The sequence below is a fragment of the Pseudophryne corroboree genome, chromosome 11 (assembly GCF_028390025.1).
Source record: "Pseudophryne corroboree isolate aPseCor3 chromosome 11, aPseCor3.hap2, whole genome shotgun sequence".
Lineage (NCBI taxonomy): Eukaryota > Metazoa > Chordata > Amphibia > Anura > Myobatrachidae > Pseudophryne > Pseudophryne corroboree.
In genome coordinates this window covers 37590529-37601445 of record NC_086454.1, presented here as the reverse complement: position 1 = coordinate 37601445, position 10917 = coordinate 37590529, and positions in this window count along the sequence as shown.

Sequence of the window (10917 nt, the reverse complement as noted above, 5' to 3'; positions counted from 1 at the left end):
AATACTTTCTTAATAGCAACCTCAGGAGAGCTCACTAAAATGCACCCAGCTCCTTCCGGGCACAGATTCTAACTGAGGTCTGGAGAAGGGGCATAGAGGGAGGAGCCAGTGCACACCAGTAGTACTAAATCTTTCTTAGAGTGCCCAGTCTCCTGCAGAGCCCGTCTATTCCCCATGGTCCTTACGGAGTCCCCAGCATCCACTAGAACGTTAGAGAAATATAGATGAAAAAGCTACTCTTCCTGAAAGAACCCAGCCAGCAATGTACATAAAAAATATAAAACCACAGAACAGGAAGAGGCTCATAGTGTAGTAATTCAATACCCAATGATTGGTGTATTTTAATGTATTATGTGTACTTAAAAATAGGATTTTAATTACCTACCGGTAAATCCTTTTCTCGTAGTCCGTAGAGGATGCTGGGGTCCACATTAGTACCATGGGGATATAGATGGGTCCACTAGGAGCCATGGGCACTTTAAGAGTTTAATAGTGTAGGCTGGCTCCTCCCTCTATGCCCCTCCTACCAGACTCAGTCTAGAAACTGTGCCCGAGGAGACAGACATACTTCAAGAGAAGGAAATACACGGATAGTGGTGAGATTCACACCAGCTCACACATACAAGGCAAACCAAGCTAACCAGCTTGAAAAATCAGCAACAGCTGAAGAATATTACTTAACCAAGTAATAAAGCAGTACTCAACCAAGTAACAAGGCAGTACTGAATCAAGTAAAAACAGCAGGAAACGAAGCGCTGGGTGGGCATCCAGCATCCTCTACGGACTAAGAGAAAACGATTTACCGGTAGGTAATTAAAATCCTATTTTCTCTTACGTCCTAGAGGATGCTGGGGTCCACATTAGTACCATGGTTATATACCAAAGCTCCCAGTACGGGAGGGAGACCGCGGAGGCTCCTGCAGAACTGATTGACCAAACTTTAGGTACTCAGAGGCCAAAGTATCGAACTTGTAGAACTTAGCGAACGTGTTCGACCCCGACCAAGTAGCCACTCGGCAAAGCTATAAAGCCGAAACACGCCGGGCAGCCGCCCAGGAAGAACCCACTTTATGAGTAGAGTGGGCCGTAACAGATTTTGGACACGGCAAGCCTGCCGTAGAATAAGCATGCTGGATAGTGAACCTGATCCAGCGAGAGATCGTCTGCTTAGAAGCAGGACACCCAATCTTGTTGGGATCATAAAGGACAAACAGAGAGTCCGACTTTCTGTATCGTGAAGTCCTCTTCACATAAATCCTCAAAGCCCTCACAACATCCAAGGACTTTGAGGTAAGTGAGGAGTCAGTAGCCACTGGCACCACAATAGGTTGGTTGAGATGAAAAGCCGACACAACCTTTGGAAGAAACTGCTGACGCGTCCTAAACTCAGCTCTATCTTCATGGAAAATCAAGTAGGGGCTCTTGCAGGACAATGCCCCCAATTCAGACACACGCCTAGCCGAAGCTAATGCCAACAGTGTGACCGCCTTCCAAGTGAGAAACTTGATCTCAACCTCCTGTAAAGGCTCGAACTAATCTGACTGCAGGAACTGCAACATCACGTTAAGATCCCAAGGTGCCGTAGGAGGTGATAATGTTGATTATCTTACAGGAATGAAAGCTATACCTTATACACACTTAGAATGTACTTTACCATGGAGCCGCTGCGGCCGCTAAACTTAGTACAGATGCTACGTACTTTATACACTGTTTGCGTACGGAGTCCCGTATCACTGTACGGACTTAGCGTACAAACGCTGCGATGGGGGTACAAAGTACACACAGCGCGCACACACCCAGAGATACACTTTAAACCTTCACAGTAATGCAATGCAATGATAAAACACTTTAAACCTTAGCAGGGCAATGAAGACACGACACCAATTGTGATTTTACCGCTGGGTTCCGACACCACAGTGGATTATTGCTGAAAGGGGGTTACAATACAAATAATACAATACAATATAACAGAGTAAATGGCTACATTCAATGGTACATACTTGAGTAGATTCGCTTGCGCTTCCCGGTCCGGTCCTCGGTCATCAAATAGATAACTTTGTGAGTCTTGTGTCTGACCAGGCCAGCAGCAGCTCTCTTTATACAATTCTTCCAAAAAGCAATACAATAGATACTGTAATCTCTTTGTCCATTGGACACAGGGATGCACATTTACAGTACAGGAGAGGTCATAGGTCGGTTTGAATAGGTAGGCGATGTCTTTCCCAACTGCTCTTGTGGGTGGTCTCCTCTGGATTCCCGCCGCATACATAATGTACAGTAAATACAGTTTATATCTATATTCTGCTTCTGCACATAACTATCCGCAGGAACATGCGATCTTCCTCACACCAACTCCGGAATGTTACCCTTAAAATACCCTACAGCTGGATACCAAACACCACCTTATGACCTTGTTCTGTCCCCTCCTATTCTGTAAAGGCGAATCCCTTTGTTCTGAAACCATTTAAACTGCTGTTAATTTCATATGTGGTGCAGGGGGACTATGTGTACATTGTGCACTATTTGGATTAAATATGTAATGTGTTTTGATAGCTCTCCATGCGTTCACAAACTCTACCGTAAATACCCATACCACGCGCTGATGCACAGGACCGCGGGAGCGACCATACGCAAATTGCGGATATGTGCACGCACGGCAGAACAAGTACACGCGCAGAGGCCATCTGTGTGTAGTTTGTACGTGATGTGTGTACTGCAATATTTTTCGACTTTGACAGTCCACCCTTTGGCAGTCACCAATAACTGCCACTATCTAATCACTAAACAGAAAAATATCTACACAATATCTACAGAAGTTTGGATAGTCGGGAGAGAGTGGTAGGTAGGAAATGTATAACCTAGTGGGATAGTAAAAAGCATGTATGTATGAATCCGTGTCTGAGGGGCATGTATCATCGTGCCGTATATGTTCTAAATAAGCTTCGAGGTATTGCGAAGTATACATTAAATCCTTCTCAACCCGTACTAAGGGTCTGTAAATGGGCCAACAAACACTACCGAGCTCTTGTCGGATTGTTCCAACAAATGGGGTGCACATTTAGTTGATGATACACGGAGGGGAGACATATGTGAGTGCTAGTACATGTGGATATCACCTGTCGACTATGTGTGCTATTAACTGGAGGTTGCAGAGATGAAGATAAGACTCATATCTAAAATACATTCACATAAACATTTTGGGTAGGGCAGATGTCTTTTCCGGATGGATGTATCTGGGCAGAGGGGGAAACACAAGAGAAACGGGTGAAAGATACAGGCCATGAAATTAATTTACAATCCTAATCATAACACTGTCTCCATGGATGGGTCATAAATTAAAGCTGCTGCTATAACAGCGCTCTTGCTCCTTAGACTCATCAATTTTGTGCCGTGCTTGCGCAGCGTCAGAATTCGAACACACCTAAATATCAAACCAATAATTATGACGACTCCCAGGATACAAAGGAGAAATTTCCCTACACTCATAATAACATTTTGAGCCCACTCTCCTAAACCTGAGAACCAATTTCGTGGGTTCAACTATGAGACCCAGCTGGTCAGTTCATTACTCACAGTCGCCAAGGTAAGGTTGTGTTTCCTCCTGAACTCCCAATTCAACTGTAAGATATCGTCCATCTTTTGATCGATAATCTCCGTTGGGTCATCAGTGCTGTTTGTAATATACGTACAGCACTTCACACCATATTGAGTTGCCAGAGTAACACAGTACCCACCTGTCATGGCTGTGATATAATTTAGGACCATCCTGTGCTGAATCAGTTCCTTCTTGTAAGCTTGTAACTCACTTCCCGTATACCTGAAGGTGTCATCATACATCTCAGTGATATTATCTAACAAGCTCGCTAGAGCATGGATATACCTATAATTTATAATTCCTCTGGCAGTACGGGTGATGTCTAATGCGAGAAGGAATTGAATCCCGGTGGATTCGTGGATCAATCAGAGGCTGCGTGCTCTGTCCTATCTATGAGGTGTCTCTTGACGATGTGTTCATAGTGAGCATGAGTATAAGGAGCCTGAGCACTGCGGTGAACGTCTTTCATCTTATCATGGGTTATGGTCATGACCTCTGGCAGTACTCTCCCAATATAACACAATCCCTCTGAGCTCGGGGCAAGCCACTTGTACGCCTTCCTCCCACATATGAAATAGGCATCATCTGGGAGAACATAGGGGACAAAATATAACATCACCATATTACAAACTTTCCAAGTAAAGAAACCCATCCCTAGTTCTCCCATCTGCTCAGTACAAGTATCGGGCTGGATGATATGAGCACAATACCCTGGTGATACTTTTCCAACCCACATGGTCTTGCTTCCACGAGTATACCTATACCGAAAATACCTCCCACTGTTGGCTATTTGGCGTACAAGTTCAGAGTCTATGGGTATCCTATCAGCTGTGTGTGAAAAGGTCAGTGTCTGGTTATTCCACATCACTTCCCAATTTCCCGGTTTTCGGGAAATTGGAAATATTAAAACATAATAAGGATCTATCTACATGATACTGGTTGAGCTTCAAACTAGGGGGCCTAGAAATATTAAATTTCTTGTCCACTGGTCTCCCACCCCGTAATTCGAGTACCTCATCTATTGCTAAAGGGTATGGTACTAATCCTGACTTGCTCTGACCTTGAGGTACCTGTGAGCACACCCAGCATTCTGTCTGGTTTAAGACCTTACCCACTAGTGAGTGGTAATCACTCAACGGATGCCGGTCCATGTTGATATTAAGGTTGGACTGACATCTCTGGATGCACCCATCCTCAACTATATTCTCACAATTCCTACAAATACAATATTCATCAGACAATAACCCCTCACAGTGACTCCGAGCTCCTTGACTACCAGAGCGCTTACTGATGCCAGCCTTTACCAAAATGATGTGCTGATCCTGAGATCCTACAAATTCGTACTTGCCATCAGAACCCATTCCAGATCCCTGCTCGACCTCTCTGGGACTCTTACCAAAACAAACTGTCCTTATCAAAACCAGAATTACTAACAGAACCCGAAACGCAGTCTATTGTGATCGATCCATTTCGTTAGGGGAAAGGAGGAAAATAAGAAGGAGAAAAGAAAGGAAAAATGTAGGGGGAGGTGAAAAAAGAAAGTGGTACGACAACCGTTCTAGCTCTTGTTACTCTCTGTGCTCAGATGCCTTTCAACAGTCCTGCCTCTCAACTTTCCCGGAACAGACACTCCAGTGATACGAGATTCTCTACACTCTGCTCTTTGTCATGAGTTCTCTCTCCGGGTCAGTGACCTTCTTGCAGTGGGACGAGTGGATCCACGTCTCTCTTTCGGCGACTTTCAATGCTGTTGTGCTGGTTAACAAGACTTGATATGGTCCTTCCCACCTGTCTATGAGGCAACCTGAGCGTAAGAAATTTCGAATCATCACATAATCCCCAGGTTCAATGTCATGACAATTACTGTTCGGTAGGTCAGGAATCACCAGCTTTAAATTTCTTTGTTGATTTCTCAGCTGCTGGCTCATCCCAACCAAATATTTCACAGTCACTTCATTATTACATTTCAAATCATCCTGGGGGTCTATCATTACATGATGTTGTCGACCAAAAAGAATTTCAAAGGGTGATAGGTTAAGGGGAGACCTGGGAGTGGTTCTGATGCTGTACAACACTAGTGGCAAAGCTTCTGGCCATGACAATCCAGTTTCAACCATTAATTTGCTCAGCTTGTTCTTAATAGTGCTATTCGCTCTCTCCACCTTTGCACTTGCCTGTGGACGGTACGGAGTATGCAGCTTGCTATTAATTCCCATCAGCTTGCACATGACCTGAAAGACTTCAACTGTAAAATGGGTACCCCTATCACTTTCAATTATTTTAGGGATACCATATTTACACACAAATTCCTGCACAATTTTCTTTGCAGTGAACGTAGCAGTATTTGTGGCAGCAGGGAACGCTTCTACCCAATTTGAAAATACGTCAATACAAACTAACACATATTTTAAATTCCTACAGGGTGGTAACTGTATGAAATCGATTTGTATTACCTGAAAAGGACCGTCTGTCGGAGGGATATGGGATGGCTCTGTTGGTATTGACTTTCCAATATTCTTCCTCAAGCAAGTAAAACATGTCATTGCTCTCTTACCTGCATGAGAAGAGAATCCTGGCGCACACCAGTAGGCTCTCACCAGCTTACACATACCCTCTTTACCCAGATGAGTCAGACCGTGTGCCGCCTCAGCTAAGCTTGGAAGATATGCTCTGGGGGCTACTGGCTTACCTTGTCCACCTGTCCACAGTCCCGAGGGTTCCTCGCCATATCCCTTTGACCTCCAGACTGCCCTTTCCTGTGAAGAACACAAATCTTGCATTTCAATTAATAGTTGTGTATTGATCATGTTAAATGTCATCAGTGATGTGATGTTCGTTTGTATGGGGGTGCTGGCTGCTGATTTAGCAGCTTCGTCTGCCCGGCTGTTACCAAGTGAAATTGGGTCTTGGTTGTAAGTATGTGCTTTACACTTGATAACAGCCACTCTGTCTGGTTCCTGTATCGCTGTTAGGAGCCTTTTTATGTGGGACGCATGCGCTACAGGTGTGCCAGCTGCCGTCATGAAATTTCTGAGGTGCCATAGGGCCCCGAAATCATGCACTACTCCAAAGGCATACCTAGAATCTGTGTATATATTGGCTGACTTACCCTTGGCCAATTCACACGCTCTGGTTAGGGCGACCAGCTCAGCAACTTGTGCTGAGTGCGGTGGGCCCAGGGGTTCAGCTTCTATGATACCTCTGTCGTCTACAACTGCGTACCCAGTGCACAAGTCTCCCGAGTCCATCTGTCTGTGGCAACTACCATCAGGGTAAAAGGTAAAATCTACGACTTCCAGTGGGTTGTCACTAATGTCAGGTCTCGCAGTGAAAGTCTGATTCAGGTATTCCATACAGTCATGCGTATCAGTGTCTGCACTAAATCCTCCTTCACCATCATTCTCATCCTCCACCCTTTGTGCCTGTCCAGGCACACTTGGCAAGTAAGTGCAGGATTTAGTGCGCTGCATCTCTTAATGGTGATGTTTACAGTGGCCATCAGTGATAATTCCCACCTTGTAAACCACGCGGACGAGACATGTCTGGTTTGGGCGGAGTTCAGTAAGGCTGATACAGCATGAGGTGTATGGATGGTCAGGTTGTGTCCTAACACTACGTCTTCGCTTTTACTTACTAGCAAAGCTATCGCTGCAACACTTCGCAAGCATGTGGGGAGAAACAGCGCTACGGTGTCCAACTGTGCACTTTAGTAAGCTACCGGCCTGCTGGCATTACCATGTCTCTGGGTTAAAACTCCTGCTGCGCACCCAGCACTTCTGTACCGTATAATTCAAAGGGCTTCCCATAATCTGGCATACCTAATGCAGGTGCCTGTGATAGGCACTGTTTGAGTCTCTCAAAGGCCAGTTCGGACACATCTGTGTGTGAGACCCGTTCAGGTTTGTTTGAAGAGACCATTTCTTGCAAAGGTAAAGCCAGTATAAAGAACCCTGGAAATCAGTTTTGGCAGTACCCACACATTCCAAGGAAAGTGCAGATCTGTTGTTGCGTTTGTGGCAGAGTCATGTCGCGAATTGCCTGTATTCTATCAGCGGTGAGGTGTCTAAGTCCTTGAGTCAAGCAATGTCCCAAATATTTTACCCTGGTCCGGTACAACTGCAACTTATCCTTTGAAACCTTGTGTCCCGTTTGGGAAAGATGAAACAGAAGCTGTTTCGTGTCTTTCAAGGATGATTCGAGTGAGTCAGAACACAACAATAAGTCATCGACATACTGTATTAGTACTGATCCACTCTCAGGTTGAAAGGATTGTAAACTGTCATGCAAGGCCTGGGAGAAAATACTCGGGCTGTCAATGAAGCCTTGGGGAAGACGAGTCCAGGTGTACTGTACTCCCCTGTATGTAAATGCAAACAAGTATTGGCTGTCAGGGTGCAGAGGGACAGAAAAGAAAGCAGAACAGAGGTCAATAACAGTGAAAAATTTTGCAGTAGGGGGAATTTGCATGAGGATGACAGCTGGATTGGGCACTACAGGGAATTGGCTCTCAACTATCTTGTTTATCCCCCTTAGATCCTGCACTAGCCTGTAACCCCTCCCCCCACTCTTTTTCACAGGGAAGATGGGAGTATTGGCAGTGCTGGACGTCCTGACTAGGATGCCCTGTTGTAGCAAGCGCTCTATGACTGGGTACACTCCTAATTCCACCTCTGGCTTCAGAGGATACTGAGGGATTTTTGGAGCTATCCTACCATCTTTTACTTGTACTACTACTGTAGCTACATTCGCCATCAATCCAGTGTCTTGTCCATCTTTGGTCCAAAGGGAACCCGGTATTTGTGAGATCATTTCCTCTACCTTTGATGGACACTTGTCTATAACAGCAGAGTGCGACATTAGCCTTTGAGGGGTGTCTAGTATATCTTGCACTTCTTGAACGTGATTCTCGGGTATATCCAAGAAGACACCCTCAGGAGTACAATATATGACACACCGCATTTTACACAATAAATCTCTGCCGAGCAGATTAGTCGGAGCCGATGCAGCCAGCAGAAAAGAGTGTTTGGTCTGCAGGGGCCCTATCGTAATCTCTGCCGGTCTACTCAAAGGGTAGTGTTGCACCGTTCCTGTTACTCCCATTGCCGAAATTGTTTTACCCGTGGTTTTTATACCTACAGTCGAATTTAGCACTGACCTGGCTGCCCCTGTATCTACAAGAAAAGGTAATGGTACACCAGCTACATCAACCGTGACCTCAGGTTCACTACCAAGGCTAACAATCAACTTCACTGGCTGCAGACTACAGGTGTGGCCCAACCATTATTGTGTGGTGAGACCCTCCCGCAGCGCATTGGCAGCTACGATATGTGGGGGAGGTAGCTGAGAATTTTCGGAGGTCTGCCCATCTCTCCTTGGTGGGTACCTCCTTGTTTCCCGGTTTCCCGTGCATGTTGCTCGTAACTTCTCCTATGTGGTCCCTGATCCCAATTATGTGAGTAGTGGTGTGGTTCGTATTCTCTGTCTAGGGGTCTATCTTGGCTATGCGCTCTACTACTCCTACAGTCTTTGGCAAAATGCCCTTCCTTCCTACAAGTGTAACATGTTCTAGGTCTGTCCCAAACAACAGGGGTCCAGGTTTTCGGCTGATGGGGTTTTGCAGTAAGGGCCTGTATACTTACCGTCATCAGTTTTTCCCCCTGTGACTCCCTGTGTTTAATGATGTTCCTATCATGCTCGATAGCGGACTCTCTCAATGCAGCCACCGAGATACCTCTCCAGTTTGGTAGAGAGGTCTGTACCCTTGTTCTGAGTGCCTCCTTCAACCCGTCCATTAATACTGAAACAGCTACCTCCCTGTGATGTACATTGTCTCTAATGTCCTCGATCCCAGTGTATCTAGCCATTTCCTGCAGTGCTCGATGGAAATATTCGGATGCCGTTTCACCTTCCTTTTGTCTTATGGAAAAGATTTTACTCCACTTAACAACAGTAGGGAAATATATTCCTAATTGCAGATTGATTTGTCGTACAGTCTCCTGAGTGTATTCATCAGTGAGAGGTACTTCTGCGTCTAAGTTGCAATCAGTTATAAATTTCGCGGGGTCAATATTTGAGGGTAAGCATACCCGTAGCACTGTTCGCCAATCTTTGTTTGTGGGTTCGGAGGCATTACCTAACTCTTTAATGAACCTCTGGCATGCGACTAGATCTTTTCTGGGATCGGGAAATTCTGACATAATTGACCTTAATTCTGTCCGGGACCAGGGACAATGCATGGCAATGTTCCTGACGGGAGTTACTCCCTGAGCGTCAGTCTTCCCATTGGGGACTCGATCACCCTGACAGGATTTAATTCAATTACATCATTTTGATTTGACTCTACAATGTGAGGTGCTATGGTTTCTGCATAATGTACGGTACCGTACTTACCTGTGGACACGAGCTCACTTATCCCTCCACTAGGGGGCCTGACTACTGCTCTTGCTGGTTGGGCCGTGCCCACCTGAGTGTCTTGTATGGTGGCTGCTAGAGAGAGTGCCGATATCGTGCTGGGCTCATCTTCTTGTTCGCAGTCCTGGGGAGAATTTAAAACAGGGTACAACTGGCAAGGGTTAGCGTTAGTACATTCTGCAATTACACTTCTATTCTGTACCAATGTATCATTGCCTGTAGCCATTTTCTCCCCAACAATATATGGTGGTGGTGGTGCGGTCGCCATTGTTTTCCCGCTAGGTTTGGAACCTGCTGCGCGAGCTAATTCCCTTTGCATATCCCCCTCCTGTTGCCACAAATTTAAACAATCTGTATGTTTAATCCTTCGTTTCTTGGATTTTATCAGACAAATCCTTAACCTTAAGTTCTGTAATACCTCTGGTTCAAAGCTGCCCACCTTAGGGAATGGTTCCCTATCATTGTTAGTCATACATATCCACTCATTGCATAAAACTTCTGTGTGTGAACCATATTTTTCACACATGATAAACCTTGCTGAGCCTTTTGGCCACAATTCTGCCTGAACCCTGTCTAAACGTTTCTTACTTGAGCAACTGGCTCCCATATTTGTGGGTCTCTTCCAATATCTTTAAAAAAATTCCCACAAACACCAAAATACTCAATATAAGTAGACGGTGGAAGTATACCTGAGCGCCTTCCACTCGCTCTTGCCCACGCTGGCCAATACAACGATACACTGTTGATAGCGGATTGCAATGTACCCAACTTAGGGCTCCTATCAGACCTTACACCGTAATTTCTTTCGGTGGACGTTCTGTTTGGAATATTTTCCTGAGAGAGGCAGTGAAAATTTCCTTTTCGGTATCTTTCAAATGGAATTGTTTGTAGGGTGAAAAGCAGAGAAATTA